Source organism: Phyllobates terribilis, unplaced genomic scaffold, assembly GCF_046119375.1.
Source record: "Phyllobates terribilis strain yellow unplaced genomic scaffold, ASM4611937v1 Scaffold_5__5_contigs__length_657084704, whole genome shotgun sequence".
Taxonomy (NCBI): Eukaryota; Metazoa; Chordata; class Amphibia; order Anura; family Dendrobatidae; genus Phyllobates; species Phyllobates terribilis.
In genome coordinates this window covers 153648269-153676248 of record NW_027362765.1, presented here as the reverse complement: position 1 = coordinate 153676248, position 27980 = coordinate 153648269, and the positions used below count along the sequence as shown (strand labels likewise).

At 44.1% G+C, this 27980-nt stretch overlaps 1 long non-coding RNA gene across 1 annotated transcript; it reads right to left on the bottom strand.

Annotated features, from left to right (window-relative positions):
• Positions 1-400: 400 nt before the first annotated feature.
• LOC141270975 (uncharacterized) lies at positions 401-27267 on the bottom strand. Its single transcript, XR_012321786.1, has 3 exons — positions 27183-27267; positions 18395-18483; positions 401-967 (listed from the first exon to the last, which is right to left on the bottom strand). It is a non-coding gene; the product is annotated as an uncharacterized lncRNA (long non-coding RNA).
• Between the last annotated feature and the right edge of the window lie 713 nt (positions 27268-27980).

Here is a 27980-nt window from a genome sequence, read left to right as displayed (position 1 = left end):
AGTACTGGCTAGCGATTGGGGCCTGGTCAGTCCTTGAGCAGATGGGATCTCCCCTGGCCAGGCGGAGTTGTAGGCCTCCCAAACTAACTGTACTCTTCTGGCTACCTTGCTAGAGGCGGGTATAAGTAGCCCACGTCCCTCAGTGTACCGTGTGGTGCTCACCCGTATGGCCGGTGACTCGGGGCCTTCTAGTAGCTTCCGCTCCACGACGGCGGTGCTGGTCCCATGCGTGTGACCGTGCCTTCGGGTTTCTTGGCCAGAGGACCTGGAATCCCCTGCCTGACGGATTCTGCTGCTGGGTAGGAGTTAGTCCCCACAGCCTCGGACTCCGGGTCCGGTAAGAAATCTTCTCAGTCAGGGCGAGCTCTGCAGCTGCCAGCCCCTGACTCCTTGTAACACTGCTCCCACAGAGCTCCTGATGTTCTGTTCCTATATTTGCTTCTTTTCTCTGTCTCTACTTCTTCTCTACTCACTAACCCTGCCTCAGCCCCAGTTTTATATAGGGGAAGTTCTTCCCCTCCCAGGACTGTGCAGGAGGTGTGGCATGCATAGGATTCCTGACCAAGAGACCTCCCACCTGCTCTCAGACGTAATATCTCTATCACTGTGGCAACCAGACCCCTGGGGTGTCACACATGCAAATAAGCGAATTAACCAGATTTGCTAATCTGGTTGAAAAACTTCACTCAGAGACTGAACCACCCAAAATGGCATACTTAATTACGTAGATATGGGGTTATATAGTATTCTACTTCTAGGTGGGATTAGTAAAATTCATTGCTCTTTCTGATAACTTGGCACACTGAAATTTTCTCATCCATCTATCTCTTGGCCTCAGTAACGCCTTAGGAATTCTGATAGGAGGGGTGAAGTCGTCTCTCAGAGCCATCTTTGCCAACTCGACATGAATCTCTCTGTTATCAGCCATGCACAAGTCATTCCTAGGAAATCATTTAGTTGTTCATGTCTACAATAAGAATAGAAACTGTTAGTTATATATTCATTAACTATTAACATAATCCATGTGCATATACACATTTGCATACATACATACACATAGATTATTCCATCATCTCTATATTAATTCAAACTGATTAGGTAATCTATTAAAAGAAACTAATTGATTTTCTATAATATATATATTTTACCTTGACATTACTGTGTATTTATAATATGTCTCCCCTCTTTTTCTATATTACCGTGTATTTATAATATGTCTCCCCCCTTTTTCTATATTACTGATATTGCTGTGTATTTATAATGTCTCCCCCCTTTTTCTATATTACTATGTATTTATAATATGTCTCCCCCCTTTTTCTATATTACTGTGCATTTATAATATGTCTCCCCCCTTTTTCTATATTACTGTGCATTTATAATATGTCTCCCCCTTTTCTATATTACTGTGTATTTATAATATGCCTCCCCCCCTTTTTCTATATTACTGTGTATTTATAATATGTCTTCCCCCTTTTCTGTATTACTGTGTATATATAATATGTCTCCCCCTTCTTCTATATTACTGTGTATTTATAATATGTATCCCCCCTTTTTCTATATTACTGTGTATTTATAATATGTCTCCCCCCTTCTTCTATATTACTGTGTATTTATAATATGTCTCCCCTCTTTTTCTTTACCCCATTTATGTAAAAAATCCATAATAAAAACTACTTTAACAAAAAAGGCGCCACTGTGCCCTCAAGAACGCTGCTAAACTGTATGGTTTTGGTGCTTTTTTTCTCTCTTGTCTTCTATGTGGAGCCTAAAAGAAACGCATGTAAAAAACTGCAGATACATTTTTAAGTGTGTGGCACCCTGCTGTTCACAGGTACCACAGGACCCAAAAGGGTGCATGGATGGACTTCTCCACAAGAGGCCCTCATTACATACAAACACCTCCACCCTTCTACCTCATACCACCAGAGGGAGCCCGTTAGGGATATATATATGGAGGGTGGAGCCAGGCAGTTCAGTTTAGAGATACTCTCAGTCTGAGAGGGAGCGTGCTGACGCTGAGAGCAGCGAAGACGCAGCACGTCTGCTGCTGTATTGAGGGCCTCGAGTGTGGCCGAAGGAAAAGAGGAGAGGAGAGAGGAGTTGAGGGGGCAGAGGAGCATCATAGGCTCACCCCGAGTATACAAACCGGACACCGGGTCCGCGCCTACAGTAGGGATCACCGGCATACCAGGAGGACTACAAGTCCCTGGCAGACCCGAAGCTAAACCCATTACAGGACCAGGAACCACGAAGGCCCCGGCGCCCAGGGATAGTGGTTGCCAGCGGAAGGTCCTACTACCAAGCGACAGGTGAAGAGAGAAGCACGACACAGAAGCTAGGCCCAGTTGCAGGCTGGCCAGGAGCTTAGAGAGAGGGAGACACGGACCAGGAGGCCTTATACCCGCTCACTGGGGAGAATTCCTGAAGTTCACCCTTCTTACCGAGTACCCTGGACCGTATCTGACATCCGCACCAGTAAAGGTATTGAAGAGAATCCTCTGTCTCTGTCAGTTACTCCTGCTGCGCCATCCCGACTGCACTACAAGCCCCAGCATCACCACCCACCATCAAACTCTACACTGCCCTGAGGCCCGCTCCACCTGTGGGGAGCTGTTCCATCCTAGCTGCCTATCAACTGCCTCAGAGGTCTGCAGCAGCGCTGGTACAAATTACCAGAAACCACAGGTGGCGTCACGATCAAACTACAAATCCCATATAAACTATCCCCTTTTTGTTGACCGCCTTGGGCCACGGACCGGGCCAGCCACTGTGACATATTCCCCCCAGCATCCATAGGCCCGGACACCGAGTACCCCACTGCCCTGGGGGCGCGTCAAGTGCAGAATCAAAGCTTTTCTGTACTATAAAAAGCACATTACAAACGCGGCTTCACATCTGCACCAAGAACGCAACAATTAAGGGGGAGAAGATTGTTAGGGTATGTGCACACGATCCGTTCAGGCAGCGCTTTGAACGCAGTATACTTTATGCTGTTCATTGAACCATGCGGATTCACCGGATCCTATACATTGCACTGATCTAATTTCTCTTACAGAGACCAGCGACTCCGCATGACAAATTGACATGCTGCGGCCTGTAAAGATGCGCCGCATGTCCGTGTCCGCGGGTGATCTGCAGGTGCACGGAGACACATAGTGGGTATGGGATTTCTACAAACAACACGCAGCGTCAAACCCGCAGCTGCTCCTGACCATGGGAACATACCCTTATTGTGTAGTTTGGTACGAACATCTGCAGAAAACTAAAAACACAGTATCTCTGCAATGTGTGAACACGGCCTTACGGACACAAAAAAGCCAGATGTCGTATAATGAAGCTACATAATGATGAGAAAGTTCTGGCGGCTTCAACTGTGAATGAAGGAACAAAAAATAATATACAGGTCCCAACTAGAGATGAGCAAGACACACATGACGTCCTGCCGGCCCTGGGTTATAAAACGCCGTCAGGAACACCGGAAAGTAAGAGATTCACAGCCTCCCAGATAGCACTGATCTGGACGCTGGACCAGAGACCCAGGAATCCATCCACTCATCTCTAGTCCCAACCATCCCGGATACAGCAGACAGTCCCAGATTTGGGTCTGCACCTTGCAGTCTTGGGCGTCTGCTGAATGTCCCTCATTACCACCACCCCTCAGACAACTCCTCCTGCCAGGGGTAGAAAGAAATGGTAAATGGGTGTGGATTGGGGTGTGGCCAAAATACGAGCGCCATATGATCTGTCCCTCTTTCTGTTCTTCAAATGTTGGGAGGTATGTTACAAATACTGAGGTAAAAAACTCACCAAATACTCAATGTGTGCACGTGGACTAAGGCCTCATTCAGACGTCGATTTTTTTTCCATATGAAAAAAAGGACTGTTTTTCCATCAGTGTGTTGGATCAGATTTTCATCCATTATTGATCCGTGTGTCCATTTTTAACATTAAAAAATAAAAAATGGACAGTATTCAGATGACACACAGGTGCTATTGGCATCTGGATGCTATTTTTTCAGGGACCCATTGATTTGAATGGGAGAATTTACCCGTTACTTGCAAAAGAAATGGACGTCTTGTTTTTTGTTTTGCAGACACTCGCAAGAAACATAGACATGTGAACAGGTCCATAGACTATAATGGGTATATATCCTATCTGAGAAAAAAAAAGGACGTCTCAATGAGGCCTAACACACTGTGGGTACTGTTATTAGCCTGCATGGCGGTATGTGTAGCATTTGAAGGTCAGACTAGACTAGGTTTATATGGAAAGTTCTGTTTGTCTTTTAGATCTCACTTAAGGCTGTTTGCCCACGATGCAGATTTAATGCGTTTCCGCAGCGGCATTTCCGCCACAGAAACGCATTAAAATCTCTTGTTAAGATGTCTGCCATGTTTCCCTATGATAATCCGCATGTGCTGTGCACATGCTGCGGAAATTTCCTCTGTGGATTATCATTGCAGAAAAAAACGCAGCACAATCAATTTGGGTGCGATTTCGCCACGAAATCGCGCCCACTGACTTGCATTGAACCGCATAACATCCGCATGTATACATGTATACATGCGGATATTATGCGGTTCAATGTGCGGATGGTACCCGGGTTGGGAGAAGAGGAGACTCTCATCCGACCCGAGTACCATCGTACCTGCAAGTTAAAAAAAATTATTCATACCTCTCCGGCGGCCCCCGGTCTCCTCACGGCGGCGATCCTCTCTCTTCGGCGTCCTGCGGTGTACTGGCAGGAGCTGTGGTGACGTCATTTAGTCAGCTGATGGTCATGCAACTGTGACGCTCGCAAGCCCTGCCCTGGGAAGATGGGGTACTCGGAGCCGGGTCCGACTTTGAGAATGGGGATGCAGTCGTGGCCTGGACCCGTTCCGTGCCCAGGGCCGTCACATTGAAAATGATGTTAGGGCTTTCCGGGTTGAGTGGTAAGTGTCGACTACGCCACCTGTGGTGTCTGGTGATGCACCACCAGCGCCGCTAACAGTCCGCTGAGGCCCGATGTCATGGCGGCTAAAGTTCTCGCTGCTCCCCACAGGTGGAGAGCGGCCTCAGGGCAGGCAAGGCAGGATAAAGGGGGGTAGTAGTGTGGGAGTGCGGGCACCGTCTCGCCGTGTTATGGCGCGTAATGAACAGTCCGGAGGCCATAGGGATGAATTTCCAAGGCTTTACTCACAGTTCTCATAAGCAGCGCAAGGCTTCTCCCTGCTCCTCGCGGAGTCCTGCGGCCACCAGGGACGGGGGTCCGACTACCTCCGAGGAAGTCCAGTATGAGGTAGCATCCCTACACCAGAGTGTTCCTGCACTACAGACTTCACCCATTCCCGTCTGTGCGTGTGTAGATAGGCCGGGTCTCTCTCTGAGCTCCTCTCAGGTGTAGGGGTCGGGTGGCAATTCCTCTCCATCCCAAGCCCGGCGGGATCCTCAGGGCCTAACCGGGCTTTCCCGTCCTGGACATAGAGTACGAGGTCGGGTGTCGGGGGCCGGTACCCCTCTTGCAGCCGGAATCCCTCTGAATAGATCAGGTAGAAGAGGACAGGTGGCGTACTCCGCTCCGTCTGCATACTCCCCGGGACCCATTTGCTAGGGAGCCACACTCTAAAGTTCCCGGGCCTTCTTGATCCTGGTCCTTGGCCGGGTTGAGACATTCCTCGTCTGCAACCTCCCTCTCGTCCCATAGATCGGGGTACGAGGGCTGTGTCCCATGCCGGTGCAGGCCCACACAGGATCTGCGCTCCCGGAGGGAAGTCACATTAACACACAGTTCATGACAGCACAGTACGACCACTTGACAGGACAGGTCCACACAGGACCAGAAAGAACCAGCAGAAAGACCGAAAAGACAAAGATCAAAGATGGCATACTATTAAATATGAAATTAGAAGTGTCACTAACTAACTGTTCCTCCACCCACACCCACTAACTGGTTCCTACTACTTTGTGTTCCCCAGTCTCCCTGTAACCAGGGGAGCAGCACCTAGTGCATACTAGCTCCCTCTGGTAGACATGTGGTGTTGGATGCAAAACTAGGTAACTACCATCGCACCGGACTTACCTCAGAGGAGGAACACCACACTCCATTAAAGAAGTGCAGCATTCCTGTGGCGGTCGAACCCTCAGGGGCGCCACACAACCATCACCTGACCGCTGACGTCAGCAGTCGCGTGACCATCAGTTGACTAAATGACGTCACCGCATGTCCTGCCAGTACACCGCGGGACTCCGAGGAGAGAGGATCGCCGCCGGGAGGAGACCAGGGGCCGCCGGAGACGTGAGTATAAGGTTTCTTTTTCTTTTTACTTTTTAATTCTTTTTATTTACACTAGATGTACGATTTGAAGCAGAAATCTCCTCATAAGTTGGTCACACAATATAAATCTATGCCAGTTGCATGGATTTATATTGTGTGACCAACTTGTCAAGCCCTTTTCCAAGTGATGCTCAAAATCGCTTGGAAAACCGCATAAACGCATGTAAAATCAGCATGCGTTTTTTCTGCCAAGGAGATGCAGAAATGCTCAGGAAATTTCTGCTTCAAATCTACATTGTGGGCACATACCCTAAAGGGAATCTGTTACAGGTTTTTGCTACCCCATCTGAGAGCAGAGTAATGTAGAGAAAGAGACCCTGATTCCAGCAATTTATCACTTAGTTTACTGTGTGCAGCAGTTTATGATATAATCAGTTTTTAGATGCAGCTGCGCTCAGAAAGCTGACCCTGCCCACACCCCTGATTATAGCCTTCTGTGTATATTGTACATTGTATATTGACAGTGATCTGCACATCAGTGCTGGGGGATGGTTGGACCAGGACTCAAGAGGGCAACATGTCCTTTAGTGATAACCCCTTGCTGATAAAACACTCATTGTATTGAAACAACAGCACACAGCCTAATAAGTTATACATCACTGAAATCAGTGTCTCAGCCCCTACTTCATGCTGCCCTCAGATTACATAGCAAAACCCTGTGATGACATACTCCCTTTAAGCCCAGCAACTATAAACTCTTGTTTGCCACTAATCCTTTACAGGACGGAATGGTAGTATGACCCTTGGGACGGTTTTCTCTCTAATATTTGATGATCTTGCAGTTTGTCGGTGATATGGACCATTTCAAGGTGCCTAACCTCTTCAATATGGATGGTGGTATTACTAATATTGAAGGGGTGGGCAAACTCAAGATAAGCCTCCCTGCCAAAGCATCTGAAAGGTTGGCATCTATGGCATTATGGCTTTGTTTACTGAAAGAATGAAGAGAGAAACATCACTCATGTTATTAATGATGTACTTGATACAGAAGTAGTCAGAATGACGAGGAGTCAAATTCTGAGAGAAAGATGGCAATATAACTTGACAGAAAGCCAATAACAAATAATAAAGAGGCAGCGGTACTGCGGATTACCTCTTGTGAAGGCATCTCCCAGATGTCTGATCAATGATGAACTAATAGCCTAATTTCACCCACTACACAGCACCCTGAAGAGCCACTTAGTGGGAACAACTGTCTTCTTAAAAGCTGTTAGTGTAAAGGGGAAAAGCCTCCATAGAGTTTGTCATCCAACTCCTCTAGACTTTTAAAAGTGCTCATAGTGTGAATATGTCTTAAATGGCTCTAAGCCATGGGCAGCAGGAATCAGACCCCTACTGCACAATTGCAGACAGATATTTTCTAAAAACTTTGTTGCGTTTCAGAAAAAATGTAGTTTGAAGATCCTGTATGGGCCCCGGCCTGCTTCTCCCAGTGTCGTTCCAAGTGATTGACAAGTTTCTCCCTATGTACATACAATCAAAAGAGACCTGTCCTTGGTTTCACTACTCAGACAACCTTTTTCAATCTCTATGCTTCCCCCCAGTAAAATAACACTTATACTCACCTCCAGTGCTGGCGCCATTCCAGTGGTGTCGACACTGGCTCACCCGGGGATCACATGACATAGTTATGTTACACAATCCCTGCAGTCAATCAGCGCTGGCTTACTTTTCCCTCCTTTGGACAAATGAAGACATCCGGAGGGAGTGATTGCTGCGGCTGCTCTCTCTCTTCCTCCGGATGTCAATTATGTCCATAGGAGAGAAGAATGAAGCCAGGGCTGATTGGCAGCAGGGATTGCGTGACATAACAATGTCACCTGAGGTCCGGGAGTGCCAGTGATGACACCACTGGAATGGCGCCAGAGGTGAGTATAAGTGTTATTATTTTACTAGGGGGAAATATAGGGATTCAGAAGGGGTTGTCCGAGTAGTAGACAACCCCTTTAATTGATAATCAATAAAAACAATTATCAGCCCCCTATTGGAGGGCTCTCCCCTTGTTTATACCTTTGGATGTAACAGTCCCTATTGATTGTGGAATCAAAGTGGTTAAAGAGGGTTTTTGATACATAGATTTTTTTCACCAACAGCTCAGAATGTGTTAAAAAATAAAACCTCAACAATCCAAAACCACTCCAGTTCCGACTCTGGTCTCTACCTCTTGATCCCATCTTGATACACCGGTAATGTTAGTAGATGCTGCATTGGTATGCGGCTAAACCAGTGATTTGTTGTCCAGCATTTCCTGAGTGGGAGCAGAAACTGCAGAGGATCTGGGCACCATGAGATTGTCAGCTGATGGTGATCGAAGAAGGGAGTATTGATCTTTATATTTTTTAATCTATTGGTAAAAAAAAAATCTTACCCATCAGGCAACCCCTTTAGGTGGCAGGGATCTGAGCTACCTCTGATCCTGGAATTGCAATGTGATGCTGTCCATTAATTACATGGTTATCGATGGGAGCATAATTGTATTGTATTATCCACCAATGACCCATTTACTGCAACTGGTATGGATTTTGGCAAAAAGGAGATAAAAACTTTGTAACACAAAGACAATTCCTGTTTATATGGTCTATTAGGCCAAAAGGACATCATAAAGTAGGGTCTTCTACCCAGGACCTCTTTATATGCGTAAGACTGGAGAACTACTAATAAACCTCATATCTTGTTAGGACAGACTCAACTCCTCCGTCTCATATGCTTGACCTTATACTTGAATGGCGTCATGTAATACCACATTTCTCCAGTAGTGGCCACTGCAAGGAATTACATACCCAACAGCAATTTCCCCAAGCAAAATCAGCCATCCGCCGAGGCGTGAGAAGCCAGACCCGCGGTAGCAGCCTTTAATTTCTGGAAAATGAATAATATATACAAAATGGTCTCTTTCTATGGGATAGAGCTCAGTAACCTTTTTCTAATACATATAATAAAACTCCAAGTACCAATGAAAAAGAAGGCCAGCATGGGAAATTATACATATTTTAGAGTTTATTAAGCCTAACTTATATTCTGGGCCATACTTCCTCTAAAAGTATTATGAATAAGTAATGCTAATGAAAGCAAAGTATTGCAACATAGCGTGGATTTCGAGTAGGTATTAATCATGCATCGAATTTCTAGTAATATGACATTAACAGTGTTTTATTAGCTTTATTGAGGTCGGGGATTTGGAGCGCTTCATTTGCATAAGTTTCTTGACTTCAGAGAATGAAGATTTCAGGAGTTCCAAACACGACTAAGCATAAGTGTATACAGCCCGTCCCCGCCATGTTTACCCGCGTGTTTGTACAGACAAATTAGATGTAACTAACTACCTATGTAAATAGGAAAAAGAGAAGATACGAGGTTTTGAGAAATGTTCTATCTGCAAACCTTCCTGCTGTGGGATAATGATTTCCAGTTAGTGCAAGACAATACATTTATGCAGGTGGGGGCATTTCCATGAAGATGGCATACAAACGGCTTGTGGTTTAATATAATTTATTTATTTATTTAATCGCTTATATAGCGCCATCATATTCCGCAACGCTTTACAGACATCACCATCTTTAATTTCCCTGTCAGTATATCTTTAAGGTGTGGGAGGTAAAGCCATGCAAACAAGGGTCTTTTTACATTTTGAACTTTCTGCTGTTCACCGTGAGATATAAATAACGTGTTACATTAGGGGATATTAAAGGGGTTGTCCACTACTAGGACAACTCCTTCTCATTCCTCATGTTTGGCCCCATTAAAATAAAAACACACTCACCTCCGGTGCCAGCGCCGTTCCAGCGGTGTCGGTACTCGCGTTCCCGGGGCTCACGTGAGGTTATGGTGTCACCTGGGAACTGTGCCAAGCAGCGTTGGCTTAATTAACTTTCCTCGCCTTGGATGTATTGAACATCCACAGGAAGCCGCAGCTGCGCTCTGACTTTCTTATGATGTTCGATTTTTCCAAAGGAAGGGACAGTGACGCCAGCGCTGATTGGGCACAGGGCTCACGTGACATAACAACCTCAAGTGAGCCCCGAGAAGCGAGTACCGACACCACTACCGGCACAGGAGGGGAGTATATGTGTTTTTTTTTTTTAATGGGTAACGGGGCCAAACATGGGGTATGAGAAGGGGTTGTTCTAGTAGTGGACAACCCCTTTAGATGTGTGGGTATATGCAGTACTGTGCAAACATTTTAGGCAAGTGTGGAAAAATTGGTGCAAAGTAAAAATGGCTTCAAAAATAGAAGTCTTAATAGTTTATTTTTATCTATTTTTAATAAGTGAATGAACAAAAGAGAAATCTAAATCAAACCAATATTTATTGAGACCACATTTGCCTTCAAAACAGCATCAATTCTTCTCGGTACAATCGCACAAAGTCAGGGATTTTGTAGGATTATAGTAAGGTGTATGAGTAACCAATTATATCAAACAGGTGATAATGATCATCATTTCACATGTAGCTGGAAACAAAGTCATTAAAGAGGACCTGTCACTTGCTCAAAAAGATTGACTTAAGTACCTTGTGAAAATCCCTGAAGAGATATTCACATCTATTAGTTTTAGAGCTCAGTTTGCTGAACTCCAAACACTACGAATGTGAATTACTCTACAATGTAGTGTTATAGCAGAAGATGAGGTCCCTCACGTTCAAAGACCCCATCTATGCTGTATAAGTCTGATGGTTACTTTAGGTCAAAAACAACAACTAAATGTTCCTTCCTTGTATCAATAGAAACTAACGTGTCCTTGCTAGTCATCAGAATGTGTCTGATTAAATGTATCAACACAAGCATAGGCTTCACGAGAACAGAAACCAGTTTTTGTTTGCACAGCTAAATTGTATGATCGGACCATATATGGTAAATCCGTTTCTGCCTCCAGGGTGTATATAAACCCTATGCTTTGTAATAAAGTTGGAGTCTTTTGACGCATACTACCTGTCTTGTGTCTTATTCTCTCCGGGCCTGTATACTAGAGGATAGAAGAACCAGAAAGCAGTGACGACAGTAGTGATGCAGAACAAAACTGAAAAGAACGGCAGAATAAGTGGACATCAAGAATTTTTACAGTGTATGTTACTCAATTTTTGTTCAGCAAGTAGCAGGTTCTCTTCAACTGAGACAGCTTATGTAGGAGGCTTGGAACAGTGAAATTTTACTATAAAGGGAAGACTGAGTGCAACAACAAGATACAAGGTAGTTATACTGCATCAGCAAGGTATCTCCAAGGTAAAGATTACAAAGTAGACTAGGGTTTCAAGATGTGCTGTTCAAGCTCTTTTGAAGAAGCACCAAGAAATGAGCAACATTGGGGACCATAGAAACAGTGGCTGGTCAAGGAAGACCAGTGGAAGGCACACCATGTTTCCCTCCCTTTGAAATCAGAAGATGTCCAGCAGTGCCATTTGTTCAGAACTAGCAGCAAATAGTAGAACCCAGCTGTACCCATTTACTATTCAGTAAAGTCTGGTGACGAGGTCTCAATAAAAGAATTACAGCCAAAAAACAACTTAAAAACAAACAAGGCCAAGTATGCACAAAAATATAGACACTTGGGTGCAGAAAAATATCCGCTTGTGCTCTTGACTGATGGGTCAAAAAGTGAAATATGTATCTGTAACAGAAGGCAGTTTGTTTACCAAAAGGCTGAAGAGCAGTACAATGACTATCTGCAGGCAACAGTGAAGCATGGGGGAGGCTCCCTACAAGTCTGTGGCCGCATTTCAGTAAATGTAATTGGGAATTTGAACAGGATTAAAAGTGTCCTAAGGCTGCGTGCCCACGATGCATTTTTCTTGCGTTTCCGCTGCGGAATTTCCGCAGCGGAAACGCATCAAAAACGCTTGGTAATCCGCACCACATGGTCCTCAATGGCATTCCGCAATGTCAATGCACATGCTACGGATTATTCCGCAGCGTTTCTGCGGCGCTCAAAAATCTGCAGTATGTTCATTAATTTTGCGGAAGCGCAGCGTAATTGCCACCATTGACTTGCATTGAGACGCATATAATCCGTGTCTGTACATTTGTACACACGGATTATATGCGTTTCAATGTGCGGATGGTACCCAGTTCTGGAGGAGAGAAGACTCTCATCCAGACCTGGGTACCATTGTACCTGTGAAAAAAAGAATAAAAGAATAAATAAAGTTTATATTTACCTTCTCGCGGGCCGGCCGGCAGCGCTTATCTTCCAAGACCTGAGATGACGTTGCGGTCATGTGACCGCAGGCGGTCTCGCGATATGCAGGCAACCCGGAAGGAGCGCGACAACACACGCAGCAGCACACACAGCGGGGGATCGGTAAGTATAGCTTTATTTTTTACGGTCACACTATATAAATCCATGCTGTTTGTATGGATTTATATAGTGTGACCTAGTTGTCAAGCACTTTCCAAGTGATGCTATCGCCTGGAAAGTGCTTGTAGTCCGCATGCGTAAACGCATGTGAATACGCATGTGAATACGCGTGTATTCTGTAGGAAAAACGCATGCACAATCTGCATGCGTTTTTTCTGGCAAGGGAGATGCAGAAACACTGCAGAAATTTTCTGCTTCATTTCTGTATCGTGGGCACATAGCCTAAATACTGAGAAATACAAGCAGATATTTATCCATCATGCAGTGTTATCAAGGAGGAGTCTGATTGGCTCCAAAATTATTCTACAGCAGGACAAACATACAGCCAACTATCTTGAGCGTAAAGAAGCATAAGGTATCATGGAAGTGATGATTTCCCCCAAAATATATTAATAGATTAATTGCCTTTTTTAAAAGAGGACTTGTCGCTTGCTAAAAAAAATAGTTTAAAGGGGTTGTATGGTCTAAAATGAAAAGTCTGCAATCACTCTGTATGACTTCAGACTTTTGAATCCCCTTAGCGAATGCACTGTGCGTTGCAAGAATTCGCCGGTTTCTGAACAGGGAATGACGGTGATGTATGTGATATGCATACTCCCAGACAGAAGCCGTCTAGAGAGTGCGGCCTCGCTCCATATAAGTGTACTGAGTCTTCTTTAGTGGTGTGCGTTATTTACATCTCAACAGCTGATCTAACAGTCTATCAGTCTCAGACACTGCCAAGCTGTTACCGGCAGTGTCTGAGAAGTGAAAGCACATGCCTCCAAAGAAGCCTCTGAAAAAACACCCAATTGCAGCACAAGCAGAGACTTCACATACTGCGCTACAAAAGTATAAAATGTTATTATCTCTGCAATAGAGCAACGCAGAGCAAAACGGAAAAAAAACAACAGAATTAGGAGATCTCAGGGACTTTTACAAGGTATTTGACTACATTTTTTGAGCAAGTGCTAGATCCTCTTAAAGCTGGCCCATGTGTATGTGTGAGTGTAAAAGGTGTGTCTTTAAGGTGTGTGTTCTTACATAGCAAGTGTGACTTGCTATGTGTTCCGTGCTGACAATGGTGGGTATTAGTGAGCAGAGACCCTCAACTATTGAAGAAAAACAGGGCGACCATACTTGATAACACTCAAACTTTTTTAGTGATCCTCAAAGGAATCTACAAATTCAGTTTTGCTTCTGTGTAAGGGTGGCTTACACCAACCAACTTGAGACTTTAAACAACCGCCAACCAGCTACTAGTTTGTTGATCAGGGGTCATTTAGTAGCCTGTTTGTGTATACCAACCACATTTGCTATGCACACAGAATAATCAGTAATAGATCATTCTGTGTGCATTAACTGTCATTGTTCTCAGCGGCACATGTCCTGTTTACACAGGATGATGTGCTGCCGAGAACGATGATTTTTAAGCCTGTTTAAGCAGGTGAACTATATGCAACAGCGGAGACACCAGGCGGAACAACAATCTACTTTCATTTGCTTAACAGAATAATATAAATAAAAGATTGTTATTAGAGGCAGATTATACAGACACAGTATTCACAGAATCAATACAATGGCAAAAAAATTATATAAACAGGAATATATTGGTTAATGTACAATGGGGAATATTAGAATAAACTCAGGGTCTACAGTCCAAGCTAATTCTAGTTGGGAGGGGGATAAATGCTGTATTTGGCGGGGACAGTTTTTAAGAACTTCCCCGGCTTTTTGGACCTGACAAGGGCTGCTGCTCCCTTTCACTAGCCACATATTTTCTATGTCTATCAGTTCTCTCTGGACTGCTCTAGTGTCAGCCGGACCCTGTCTGGCACACAGCCCTCCCTCTGCCCATGTCCAGTACAGTAAGTTTCTGTTGAAAGTGATGGTTCGTCCCACTCGCCTCCTCCGATCACCAGCCCAGGCAAGGGTCTGTGGCTGGATATCCTCAGTGCTTCTTCGGTACTTGATTACCGACGAGTGTTTCCTTGGTCCGTATCAATGGGGCTGGTCCTCGGCTGTTGACCGGCGTTGTCTGGGTCGGGAACCTTGACCAGCGTCGTTCAGGTCTTTGGTGCTTGACCATCAATGAGTGAAGTCTAGACCCTGACTGGCGTAGCTCTGGTTTTCGCTGCTTGACCATCGTCTGAGTCTGGGCCTTGCTGGTATACACGGCTGCTGGAGCTGCAACAGCACCAACGGTCACTTCCTCTTCTGTTTTGGTGCGCTGGCCTTTTGTATCCCAGGCTTGCTTCATCGCCGTCACCTGCCTCAGAGCACTGGCTAATTCCGTTCCTCCTGCAACTTCTCTCCTCCAGATCAGTTCCGCAGGGTTTTGTTCAGGCCTGGAAGCCGCAGGACATTGCAGCGTTTTATCCCCTGTGCTCCGTTCTTCTACACCTGCATAAAGGGAATCTTTCCGTATTATCAACCCCATTCAAACCTCATATATGGGCATGCAGGTCTCTGAAAGCTAAATTCATTAACACTTTTATATCTTCTATGTGTTGCTGCATTCCTGAGAATTCAGCATTTTAATTCACTCTCTAGTCAGATGTCAGGCAAGGAAATTAGATAGTGAGCTGTCCATCATACAACCTCGGGAGGCATAGGCTCAGGAAGTGCTCTGCCACGCCCAGAGCACAGAATACCTCATTTGCATATTAATTCAAATGTTGATTACTAGGGAATGCAGCAAGAGATAGAAAATATAAAGGTGATGATGGATTTAGCTTTTAAAGACCTGCATGCAGATATTTATGATATGGGGTGGCTTTATCTTACTGATAGATTCTCTTTAAAAACCATTAAAAGTCGATTTGGGAAACAAGCATTTCTAAGAATGGTTGTTCATGATAATCAGCCAATGTAGATCCAGCTTAAGCTCCCAACACAGCAGTAATAGCAGTGTCAAATTGGATGGGTACTTTACAGAACATCATGACCCCTATTATTTTGAACATTGAAGGGAAGTCTAGCTCACAGACCCCAGTTACTGTTATTATTTGATTTGTCTAAATGCACTGTCGAAAGATAAATTCATGTAACATTCCCCTTTAAATTATTTTCAGCCTTGTTTTTTACTATAAATTATATGGGAAAGCCATGTGTTAGGCTGTTCTGCTCTAAAGATCTAGAATTTGTCTCAAACACATTTGAGTTTTCTGATGTTCATTCCTCACAGGTGTTCTTACTGGGAACTGAGGATAAGCTGATTGCTGGGAAACATGAATGGATTCTCTTAATCGCTTTTTTTAATGGTGCAGTCTAACTGCCTGTAAATGAAAATTGCCTATTACTCCTACTGTAACTGAATGGTGAAAACGTATTAACTCTGTTTAATCATTAGAATAACATATATAAATAGGCAGCGTTTTTCAATATTTAAGCCGGTTCAATTACGATGAAAATCCTCAGTCCTGGCAGCTAAAGAAGTAGGCATCGGCTATATGTCTAATTTATCAGGTGATTGCTATAGGACGCAAGCGGCAATGAAGGTCAATCACATTTACTGTATCTCGTTCCATTCTGCTCCAGTCTTCTCAGCCTTACCAAAGAGTTCCCGAAAAAACCTTATAAACTGTGATTCTACCATTGCCTTGTCAACTCTTTAAATTTCAATGTCCCCTTTTTTCTAAGCACTAGAGAAGTCATGGCTGTGACTTCCCTTTCTGTCTTCAGTTCTTATGCCCTTTCCTTCAAACACTTGACTTTATTACCCACATTGGCTTTATTCTGACCACAACAGTTGTTAGCCTGGTGTTCTTCTCAGAGATCAAGCATTAGATCTATGGGGCATGGCCTGGGAAGCCTTCTACACTAATGGGCATATGTTTTCCTCCTTGCTTCATCTAGGATCTGAATATTTTGCTCTTTGGACTGATCTTTATCTTCCATAAACCCACTGTTATGAGTCTATCCCTAGTGTTTGCATATCTTATAGAAGTGTTTGATGGGTATTGGCTATTCACAATTTACATGTCCATTATAGACGTGCATTACTAACCTTAGGACGGCAGTCATGCTAATGTACTTGAAATATTTGGTTTGTGCCCCTTGCCTTAGTTATAGATTTTATTTCATGAAAGTTGGCCAAACCAGCTGATTTTAGCTTAACTGACCAACCATTTGATATTCATTTGGGCGTCCCTAAACCTCATCAGTTGGTGAGAGAAGCCATTGGAATATTAACGATCAAAACCTTTTGCTTTTGGGGGAGAAGAGCCGATGCCTCTCTTTGTTGAGTACTAGGCCAAGCCAAGAGCTCATGTTTACGGAGGAACCGGGAATAATAGCTATCTGCTGAACAAACATGTTTATGGCCAACGTTAATTTCTTTTGTAAAAAAATCAGCTTTGACTTGCTCCTAATATTGATTTTGTTCTTGTCTGTGAAATGTTATAACATTATTAGCTGAGAAATTTATAAAACCTGTAAACTGTGTGCCATGTGGCTAATTATAAAATGTTCCAGATTATTTCAGACTGGTATTGTCATGGAATAGAAGGTAGATCCTCATTATTACAAATGATCTGCAATGGCTGACCCCAAGAGCAATCTATTAAATCTATGGTTTTCTTTGAATTGCTATCATTTACATCAAAGGTGGCAGTTATCTACATGATCACTGTTAATTTGCTGACCGGTGGGGGTCTGAATGAATGGAATGGTAGTGTGCAACCATGCGGGGGCCTTGTCGAGCTCCATTCTTGCAGATGGTAGGGGTCCCATTAATTGAGCACCAAGTTATCAGTAAGCTATCACTTATCCTATGGATGGATGAACTTGCCAACTTGGTAAAAAAAATCTGTAGCATATGCATTGGCATGAATGTTGCGCTTCTAGGGTTATTAATGCAAAGCTTCGGTGGTCAATAGCCCATACCCACCATCATGTCCCCTATGGTGTGCATACTCAAGGGTCAAAATCATAATAGTGGAATCACGGAAGGTAAAGATCAGTCTAAAAATCAACCTATGGTCAAAAAATTGTTGTTAAACTCTTGAGTCCAAAGAAACCCAATATTTATTAATAAATGTGTGGAGGCTGTTATCGTACAGCAGTGTTCCCCAACTCAGGTCCTCAAGAGCCACCAACAGGTCATGTTTTCCGGATTTCCTTAGTATTGCCCAGGTGATAATTTCATCACCAGTACAGTACTAAGGAAAGCCTGAAAACATGACCTGTTAGTGGCTCTTGAAGACCGGAGTTGGGGAACACTGTTATTCAGCAAGGCTTAATCTAAGGTTCAGACCGAGGATTTATAGTTTCAAAATGGTAATTTTATTTTTAGTCTGTTAACGGTTTGATAATAGAATGACATTTTTTATTCTAAAAGTGCTGCATCTCCTTTGGATTACCCCCAAATCAACATATCCAGCATACAATGATTACTCCTAAATAGATGGGGTTTCCAAGGCAAAAAAGCCCCTTGGCCGCTTCAAATTTTAACCTTGTACACAGACAATTCTGAGTTAATTTGTTTTGGCGATGACCAGCAAATGTCAGATCACTGGAATTATAGTATATAGAGGGTCCTTTAACTGCATGTTTACAAAATGGTGATATTTCACCTTTAATTCCACATTTTTCCTCACATGCTATTTGGAACTTGCATTGAACTGCAGTCAGCGCACCACATTTCCTGTAACATTTCTAAAATCATCAATCATCTTGTTTCTCCGCTTTGAAATGTCAATCCTTTTACAGATTTTTGTAGTATCTGCAGAAAAAAAAAAGTTATACCTCTCAGAAACAGGCAGAAATCCAGAACTGTGGCTGTCTCATCAATTCTAAACCATAGACATTCACCACATGACTTCTCTCTAGATTGCCTGGAAATAAGAGTATTGCATATTAAAATTAACGCTTTGCATTCAAGGTCACTTGAGAAAAACATACCCTGCGGAGGCAGCAACCAATTTTTTTTAGGCGAGCTAATGAATTCACTAGTAATTAAGGACACTAAGGAACTTTCTTGAGAGTTTATTAGCTTTTCTTATGAATATTGATTGAGCTCGCCCCCTAAATCCCACTAGCTTAAAAGGTTTGTCTCACCATGACAACTTATTACAATGGCAGCTGATCATCAAGGGTCTGACTTCAGAAATTACAGATGATCGACTGCTTTTGCAAAGGGAACCCGTGAATAGCCAGACACTTTCCCTGCAGTCTCCACTACAGGTAGGATGTAGTATTACAAGGAGGGAGCAAAAGAGCATGCTAGCTCATATTAGAACATTTTTATGAAGCTCATAAGTCCTACCAGGATACATGAAAAGAAACTGTATTTAAGACAACTGCTTATCCAGAATTACAAAAACACAGCTACCTTCTTTAGAGATCGCGAGTTAGGGATTCTGTTATGGATCAAATCAATAAATCCAATATCACTGGACACCTAACAGCATCTATGTATGTATCTAAATTAATTATCAAATAGCTGACAGTTTTGGGAAGAGAAAACTATAAGGGCGCAGTCAGACAACCGTATAAATCGGACCACAATGCTCGGGCTAGCCATTGCTCTCTTGACTCGAACGTGACAGCTGCATAGAATTATATGAAGCCGTCAGGCTCGGGTGTCACAGGTGTGTCAGATCAGATGTGACAGTCGCTCTGCAGTTGGCAGCAGAAGATCTCTTTATTTGGCATTGCAGACGCCTTCTTAAATCTGTCTTACTTTAGGACCCAGCAGCTACCTCCCTCCTGCTCTGATTGACATCCTGGCCTGGATGTTTAAATACTTTCAGTTTGCTACAGGGAGGCGTCTGTGATATTCACATATTCTCATGTGAAGGCTTGGAGCCATTGCAGTCAGATTACTTCCTCTCTGGTGCTTTGGAGGTCATTTGGTGTAATCTCTCTGAAGTCTGCTCAAGCTAAGTTCCCCCCTGTGTTTGTCTCAATTGTTGTCTTTAGTTTATAGTGGGCACTGACCAGTGCTCCCCCCCCTTCCCTATCCAGGGCCTAGCTCTAGGGATATACAGGGCTTAGGTTTCTTGTTCGGCGATTGGTGAGGAACCAATATAGGGACTGCAGAGGAGACAGGGTGATATTACATCAGCCTTTGTCTTACCTACACTGTACGTGACATTATTGCCGGCCGTACATATTTAGAAAAAAAACACCTGCAATGTGGTTTTATTTGTGTGGGGGGGGGGGTTTGAGCATGTTTTTTTTTCTTTCTCCTTTGGTTATGGATTTGGTTGCAGAGCTGGCAGAGCAGCTGTGCTGTCTGTCTCTGGAGGTGACTGAACTCCGCTGTAAGGTTCAGCAGCAGGTCGCTAATGTTGGGGTCTCTGCAGGTAGGCCGATCCAACTTGGCCTGCAAACTGTACTTTGTCTTTACTCCTCCAGAAGTGAGGAGCAATGAGTGGGAATTGTGATCTCACTGCTGCAGGGAGATCCTCAATCTTGGGCTTTTTTTTGCCGCAGGATTCGGTTTGTCTCCAGTCTGTGGAGGTTTTTTTGGGGGCCCTGGCCCTCATCTATGATGACCCTGACCGAGTCGAGGCTCTGTCGCCTCCTGCAGGAGAATCGGTCAGTGGAGACGTACAGCTCTGAATTCTGTAGATGGGCAACGGATACAAAATGGAATGACTCAGCTCTTAGAAACCAATTTTGTCAAGGCCTTACTGAAAGGTTGAAAGATGCTTAGGCAGTGTATGAAGCCCCTGAGTCCTTGGAGGCTGCCATGTCGTTGGCTATACGTGTTGATAGACGCTTTCAGGATAGACGGGTGAGGCCACCTTCTCCGGGGCCTTTTTGTCGGGGTTATGCCCCTTTGCTGGGGGAGCAGTCTGGCGGTGAACCAGTAGTAGGGGAGGTGGAGGAACCCATGCAGTTAGGGGGTGCCTCTGAATCGTACATTTCCCCGGAAATTCACAAAAAAAAAGCATATGTTTTTTGTGGGAAAAGAGACATTTTATTGGGGCCTGTCCTTTGATTCCTAAACAAAAGGAAACTCGATTAACCCTTGGTAGTCTGGAGTTGGATAAGCAAGGGGTGCATTTATCGTCAACCTGCAGTTCCCGGTTTGTTCTGACAGCAGAGGTGGTGCTAGAGAGCAAAACCGAGAAAATTTCTGTGTTTGTTGACAGTGGAGCTGGAGTCAGCATGGTTGATGCTGAGTTTGTGAGAACTCATGGTCTTGTTTGCTGTACTTTAGCTAAACCTATTCCCATCTTCCATCAAGTCAGCGCCATTTACACAGAAAGCTCTAACTCAGATTGTTCATAATGTAAAACTGAGGGTGGGGTCGGTTCATTGTGAGATAATCACTTGCTATGTCCTGGACAGTCTTCCCACTCCAATTGTTTTGGGTCTACCCTGGTTGGTGAAACATAATCCGTTAGTGGATTGGCAAGCCAGGGAGATCATTGAATGGGGAGATTATTGCCATGAGAACTGTTTAGATATTTCTCTTGCTACTGTCTCTACGGAAATTTACCTGCTTTTCTGTCTGGTTTTGAGGACGTTTTTTCTGAGAGGGGTGTGAGGATTAGCCTCCTCATCGTGCTTATAACTGTCCTATTACATAGTTTTTAAGGTTGACTAAGGAAGACTAAGTAGTTCAATCTAGTTCAACCCATAGCCTAACATGTTGATCCAGAGCTCCCGGAGCTAAACTACCAAAGTCCAGACTGTATAATTTTTCTGGCCCTGAGAGACAAGCCATGAAGGATTTCATTGCGGAAAATCTGGGAAGGGACATATCAGACCCTCACCTTCGCCCCTGGCGGCAGGGTTTTTCTTTGTGAACAAAAAAGATGGCGGTCTACGTCCATGTTTAGATTTCCGGGAATTAAATCAAATTACCATCCGTGATCCATACCCTCTTCCTCTGATTCCTGATTTCTTCAGCCATGTTGTAGGAGCTAAGGTATTCTCCAAGTTGGATTTAAGGGGAGCCTACAACCTAGTTAGAATCAGAGAAGGGGACAAATGGAAAACAGCGTTCAATAGCTCGGAAGGACATTTTGAGAGTTTGGTTATGCCTTTTGGTTTGACCAATGCACCTGCGGTATTCCAGCATTTCATAAATTATATTTTCCATCATTTGGTGAGGAGATTTGTGGTTGTGGTCTATCTGGATGATATTTTGGTCTACTCACCTGATTTTGAGACTCATCGGGGGCATGTTAAGCAGGTGCTCCAGATATTAAGGGATAACAAACTTTATGCCAAACTGAAAAAATGTGTTTTCGCTATTCAGGAAGTGCAGTTTTTGGGGTACTTGTTGTCATCTTCAGGTTTTCGGATGGATCCGGAGAAGATCCGTGCAGTCCTTGACTGGGAACGTCCCAAGAACCTGAAAGCTCTACAACGTTTTCTGGGCTTTACTAATTTTTACCGGAAATTCATCCAAAATGACTCTGTTATTGTGAAACCCCTTACTGACAAGACTAAGAAGGGGTCTTATTTTTCCAAATGGTCGGATGCTTCCCTCCAGGCTTTTTGTTACTTAAAGAATGATTTTGCCACTGCACCTATACTCAGTCAACCCGATGTTTCCCAACCCTTCATTGTAAAGGTCGATGCGTCGGATGTCGGGGTTGGGGCTGTGTTGTCTCAGGGTTCGTCCCCTGGTAAATGGCATCCATGCGCTTTCTTTCATAAAAAATTGTCTTCGGCTGAGAGAAATTATGACGTGAGTAATAGGGAACTTTTGCCGATCAAATTGGCGTTCGAGGAAAGGCGTCATTGGTCGGAGGGGGCTGTCCATCCTATTACTGTTATAACTGACTATAAGAACCTGTCATATCTTCAGTCAGCTAAAAGTCTCAACTCTAGGCAAGCCAGATGGTCCCTGTTTTTTACTAGGTTAAATTTTGTTGTCACTTTTCATCCAGGGGTCAAAAATGTCAAGACTGATGCTTTGTCCCGGAGCTTTCCTGGTGGTGGTGACCATGAGAACCCTGCCCCGATATTACAGAAAGGGGTAGTCATTTCGGAACTGTATCCTGAACTGGAGGGTGAGGTGTTGGAGGCGCAGGGGGACGCCACTGCCTCCTGCGCTTCTGGAAGGTTATTTGCACCATCTAATCTGCGCCACAAAGTAATTAAGGAACATCATAACTCTGTGGTTAGGCAACCGTGGTCCTCCTCTCTCGTCGTTTTTGGTGGCCGGGGTTGCATCGGGATGTGATTAAACACGTAGCTGCTTGTAGTATTTGGGCGGGTTCTAAGGTTTCGCATACCTGTCCATCTGGTACTCTTCTTCCGCTACCTATCCCTAGTAGGCCATGGACATACTTGTCTATGGATTTTATTAGTGACCTACCGGTTTCTGCAGGCAAAACGGTGGTTTTGCTGGTTGTAGATAGGTTCAGTAAAATGGTTCACTTCATCGCATTGCCGGAACTTCCAAATGCCATGACACTTGTTCAGGTGTTCATAAATGAGATTGTGAAGTTTCACGGGGTTCCCTCCGATGTGGTGTCAGATCAGAGGACCCAGTTTGTTTCCAAGTTCTGGAAGGCATTCTGTTCTCGACTGGGGTGCAGCTGTCCTTTTCCTCTGCCTTCTACCCTCAGTCGAATTGGCAGACCGAGCATGTCAATCTGAATTTGGAGACCTACCTCAGCTGTTTCGTCTCTGAAAATCAGGAGGATTGGGGATCCTACTTACCGCTGGCAGAATTTGCCATTAATAATCATTGTCAAGAATGCACCGGCAGGTCACCGTTCTTCGATGCATACGGTTATCACCCACAGTTTGGTACCTTTAGTGGGGGATGAGCTTCAGGAGTTCCTGAGGAAGAATGGTTTGCTTCGTCGCTCTCCTCGGTATGGCAGGGTCTTCTGAGTAATTTAAAGAACATGGGAGACAGGCATAAATGTATGGCTGATAGAAAACGCTTGCCAGGTCCGGACCTGAATGTGAATGACTTTGTGTGGTTATCTACCAGGAATATAAGATTAAAAGTTCCTTCTTGGAAGCTGGGACCTAGGTTTATTGGTCCCTATAAAATAAACGCCGTCATTAACCCAGCAGCGTTTCGTCTTGAACTTCCTCAGGCCCTTAAGGTCCACAATGTGTTCCACAGGTCCTTACTCAAAAAGTATGTGGAACTTCTTGAGCCCTCACCTCTTCCACCGCCCCCAGTAATGGTTGATGGTAATGTGGAGTTCCAGATTTTGAGGATGGTAGATTCTCGTCTCCAACGTCGTTCTCTACAATACTTGGTGCACTGGAAAGGCTATGGTCCAGAGGAGAGGATGTGGGTTTCAGCGTCAGAGGTGAACGCTCCCAGGTTGGTTTGCTCATTCCACACTTCTTATCCTGAGAAACCCGGTCCTGAGGCCACTCGTAGAGGGGGGGTCGGTACTGTCAAGGGTGTGTCAGAAGTGACAGACAGTCGCCCTGCAGTTGGTTGCAGGAGTTCTCTACATTTGGCATTACAGACATCTTCTTAGAGGCTGTCTCTAGGACCCAGTGGCTACCTTCCTCTGGCTAATTAACAACCTGGCCTGGGTGTATAAATACCTGCTGTGTTTCAGAGGGAAGTGCTGGCGATATTCATTACTACTTGTGAAGGCTTAGTAAGAGCAGTACTTCGTCCTTTCTGGAGCTTGAGGACATATGCGAATTTCTCTGGAGCCGTCTAAAGCTAAGCAATTTCCCCCTGTTTGTGTACCCTTGTTGTCTATAGTGTTTAGTGGAGATAGACTAGTGCTCATCTCCTTCCTTCCCTAGCCATAGCCATATGCCAAGGAAAAACAGGGCGAGGCACGTGAGCGGCGATTGGTGAAGAGCCAATACAGGGACGTTAAGGGAGACAGGGTGACACTAGATCAACCTAGGAGGTCTCCACTCCCTTTCCCTCTTCCCTTTGTGTTGCAAGTCTTTCCCACACCTTGCATGACAACTTCTTAGAGGCTGTCTCTCTAAGACCCAGCAGCTACCTTCCTCTGGCTAATTAACACCCTGGCCTGGGTGTATAAATACCTGCTGTCTGTTGGTGGAAGGTGCCAGCGATACTCACATTACCCTTTGTGAAAGCTCGGAGCATGTGCATTACTTCATCCTCTCTGGAGCTATGAGGACAGGTGTTAATCTCTCTGAAGTCAACTAAAAGCTAAGCTATCTTCCCTTGTTTGTTCCCTCTTGTTGTCTTTAGTTGTCAGTGGGGATCGACTAACACTCATCCCCCTCCCTTCCCTAGCCAGGAACCCAATGCCAGGGAAAGACAGGGCAAGGTTCGTGTGCAGCGATTGGTGAAGAGCCAATACAGGGATGTTAGTGGAGACAGGGTGATAGTAGATCAGCCTAGGAGGTCTCCACTTCCCTCTTTCCCTAGAGTCTGGGCTCCCTTTCCCTCTGTGTTGCACTAAGTCTTTCCCACACCTTGCGCGATATTGGCTGGTTCATTCATTCCAAATCTCTTATCCTGAGAAACCTGGTCCTGAGTGTCCAGAGGTCACTCGTAGAAGGGGGGGTACTGTCACGGGTGTGTCAGATGTGACTGACAGTTGCTCTGCAGTTGGCTGCGGAAGATCTCTTCATTTGGCATTGCAGATGCCTTCTTAAATCTATCTTACTTTAGGACCCAGCAGCTACCTCCCTCCTGCTCTGATTAACACCCTGGTCTGCCTGTTTATATACTTTCAGTTTGCTACAGGGAGGTGCTATTCACATGTTCCCTTGTGAAGGCTTGGAGCCATTGCAGTCAGATTACTTCCTCTCTGGTGCTTTGGAGGTCATTTGGTGTAATCTCTCTGATGTCTGCTCAAGCTAAGTTTCTCCCCCCTGTGTTTGTCACAATTGTTGTCTTTAGTTTATAGTGGGGACTGACCAGTGTTCACCCCCCCCCTTCCCTATCCAAGGCCTAGCTCTAAGGATATACAGGGCTTAGGTTTCCCGTTCGGCAATTGGAGAGGGACCAATATAGGGACGGTAGGGGAGACAGGGTGATATTTGATCAGCCTAGGGATCTCCACTCCCCTCTCCCTAGTGTCTGGACTCCCTTCCCCTCATCCCTTTGTGTTGCACTTTGTCTTACCTACACTGTGCGTGACATTGGGTCGGGAGAGCTGCCAGCCAGTCTGTGTATTGCGTTCCGATTTATATGGAAGCCTGACAGCGCCCTTACTGTGTAATTCCTAATTAGCAAATATGTGCTATATCAAAATTGAAGATAAATGCTCTTGTGGTAGTCTGGTTGTCTCCATACCAGATACATCACATGGCACAATGTAAATGCAATATTTTCCTGTCATAGCAATAATAATCTGATGTCAACATAATCCACGGATACATCTGTGATGTAGGGACATAATTGCTTATGTGGATTCAAACACCAGGTTTGAGGATTGGAAAAGGAATGTAACATAAACCCCAATTATGGATATATCATAGTAGTCTTTGGTGTGTCTAGGATGGTGAAAGTATGCTCAAAAATATGGCGATCAAATTGTTCCTCTAGAAGGTTACTGTGGGAAAGTATGACATAAATTAGAATGATGTCATTGAACCACTTTTGTTTGCATACAATTAGCCACCCCCCTCTCACCTGACCTAGAGGAAGGGTAAGGGGTGGGGTATGAGAACTTTATAACTCGTGGTCGGATTCAGGAGGGACAACACAAATTGTAGATCAGTTCTAATTTCTAATAATCAAGTCAAAATTGATTAAAAAAAAAAAATAATTTATATTAGTGAGTAAAATTTTCTGTAGTTTCCTACAGTGGAATTCTGTATGAGAAGTCCCTGGTTAAGACAGCAATAGTGACTAGATTTCTGCAGTGATCTCCTCCACCAGAAGGTCTCATAGGTCCAATCTGTAAGATGTAACTGTATTTAACCCTATTATTTTTGTACTGTTTTTGCTTTAATGTGTGTCTTTTTACTATTTCATCTTTTTGCCATCTTTGTAGGCAATGTACTCTTTTGCTGTATTAAATCTAAAATGTAATAAGTTTGTTCCTTGCTGCTCTAAACCTACCCACAACCTCAAAAAGGGAAAGTATAGCCTGGTTTTGTTACACTGTGGATGCCAGAGTGCAAGAAGTGTACCTGTCAAGTGCTTGGGAAAGCTGGGTGGCGTGTGTGCTAGGATATTACTCAGTGCAAGCGTCCCGCTTGCTGTAGATTCCGCTTAGCTCATTGTCAGTCTATTTTGATAGGTGAGTGGACGAGGGAGTGTGAGAAGTGAAGTCCCGACTTGGCAGTCACATTCGAGTCACGTGTGCACGTGGGTGGTATTAATGACACAGCACCACACTTGTCCACTGGTTGTTTCTGTTATGGCAGCTCAGTTCAATTCAAATAAATTATACTAAGCTGATATTTCATACGCAACTGCAGATATATATAACTCTCTTTAGGAAAAAGCATCCACATTTTCTAATTCTGAACAAAGCCTTAAGGTAATATTTATAGGCTGTATTCCATTGGATATTGGTTTGACCTATAAATTCTAGTCTAGTGCGATTTAATTTTCCCTGTATTAAAAAAAATAGCACACAAGCCTAATCCCAGGTGGCAACATCTCTACTTTGATGGAGAAAATAAAATAAAATCTACCTACCACGGGCTTTGGGAATCCAAAATCTGCAACTGAACTAGAAACAGATTTTCGTGATTACCTTTCTACCACCCCAGTCTCGAGAGAAATAAAAAAGGGAGAGATCAGTTTATAGCTTGGAATAAATAAAAACATCAAAATCTCTCTGCTCTTTCTTTTCAACGTTTACAACATGGAAAAACTAATTAAATAGGATTTTGTGTCTCCCTCGTCCCTCCCTAACGGCTGGGGATTCTTTAATTAGCGTTGGTTGAAGCTGTGCCTATTTTTCTGGAGAGATGGATGTAATTATAAGAATCTCTCTCGCTCTCTCTAAACTACCATTTTAATAACTGTTCGGCTTCTAATTATGCTCCTAGGTTTAGCGAATTGAAAAGGCAGAAGGAAAAAAAAAAGGAAAGAAAAAGGAGAAAGAAAATAATTAGAAGGTGGAGAAGATGTAGAATATTAACGAGCTACGTTGAAAGGGCCAGTCCCACTTAGCAAGAGAAGGGGAGAAAAATAGATTTTCTTCATCAGTTTACAGAGATAATTGGCAACAGGATTAATGAACTGTGAGCGGTTTGCTTGTGTGTGTCCTATGAAAAATAAGCGTATTTTATCCTTCAAAAGCCATGCAGTGAATCTCTCTGATCAGTTGCTAAGTGTCCTCCTTCCCAGGCGATGAATCGTACGTGAGGCATTTCTTGGAACAAGACATGGAAGAACAAGAGAGAGGCGGCGCTTTGTTGTTTAGTGGATTGAACTGACAAATTCAACATAGGTCTTGTTAGCCTGTAGTATTGTACAGTTTATGTTGTC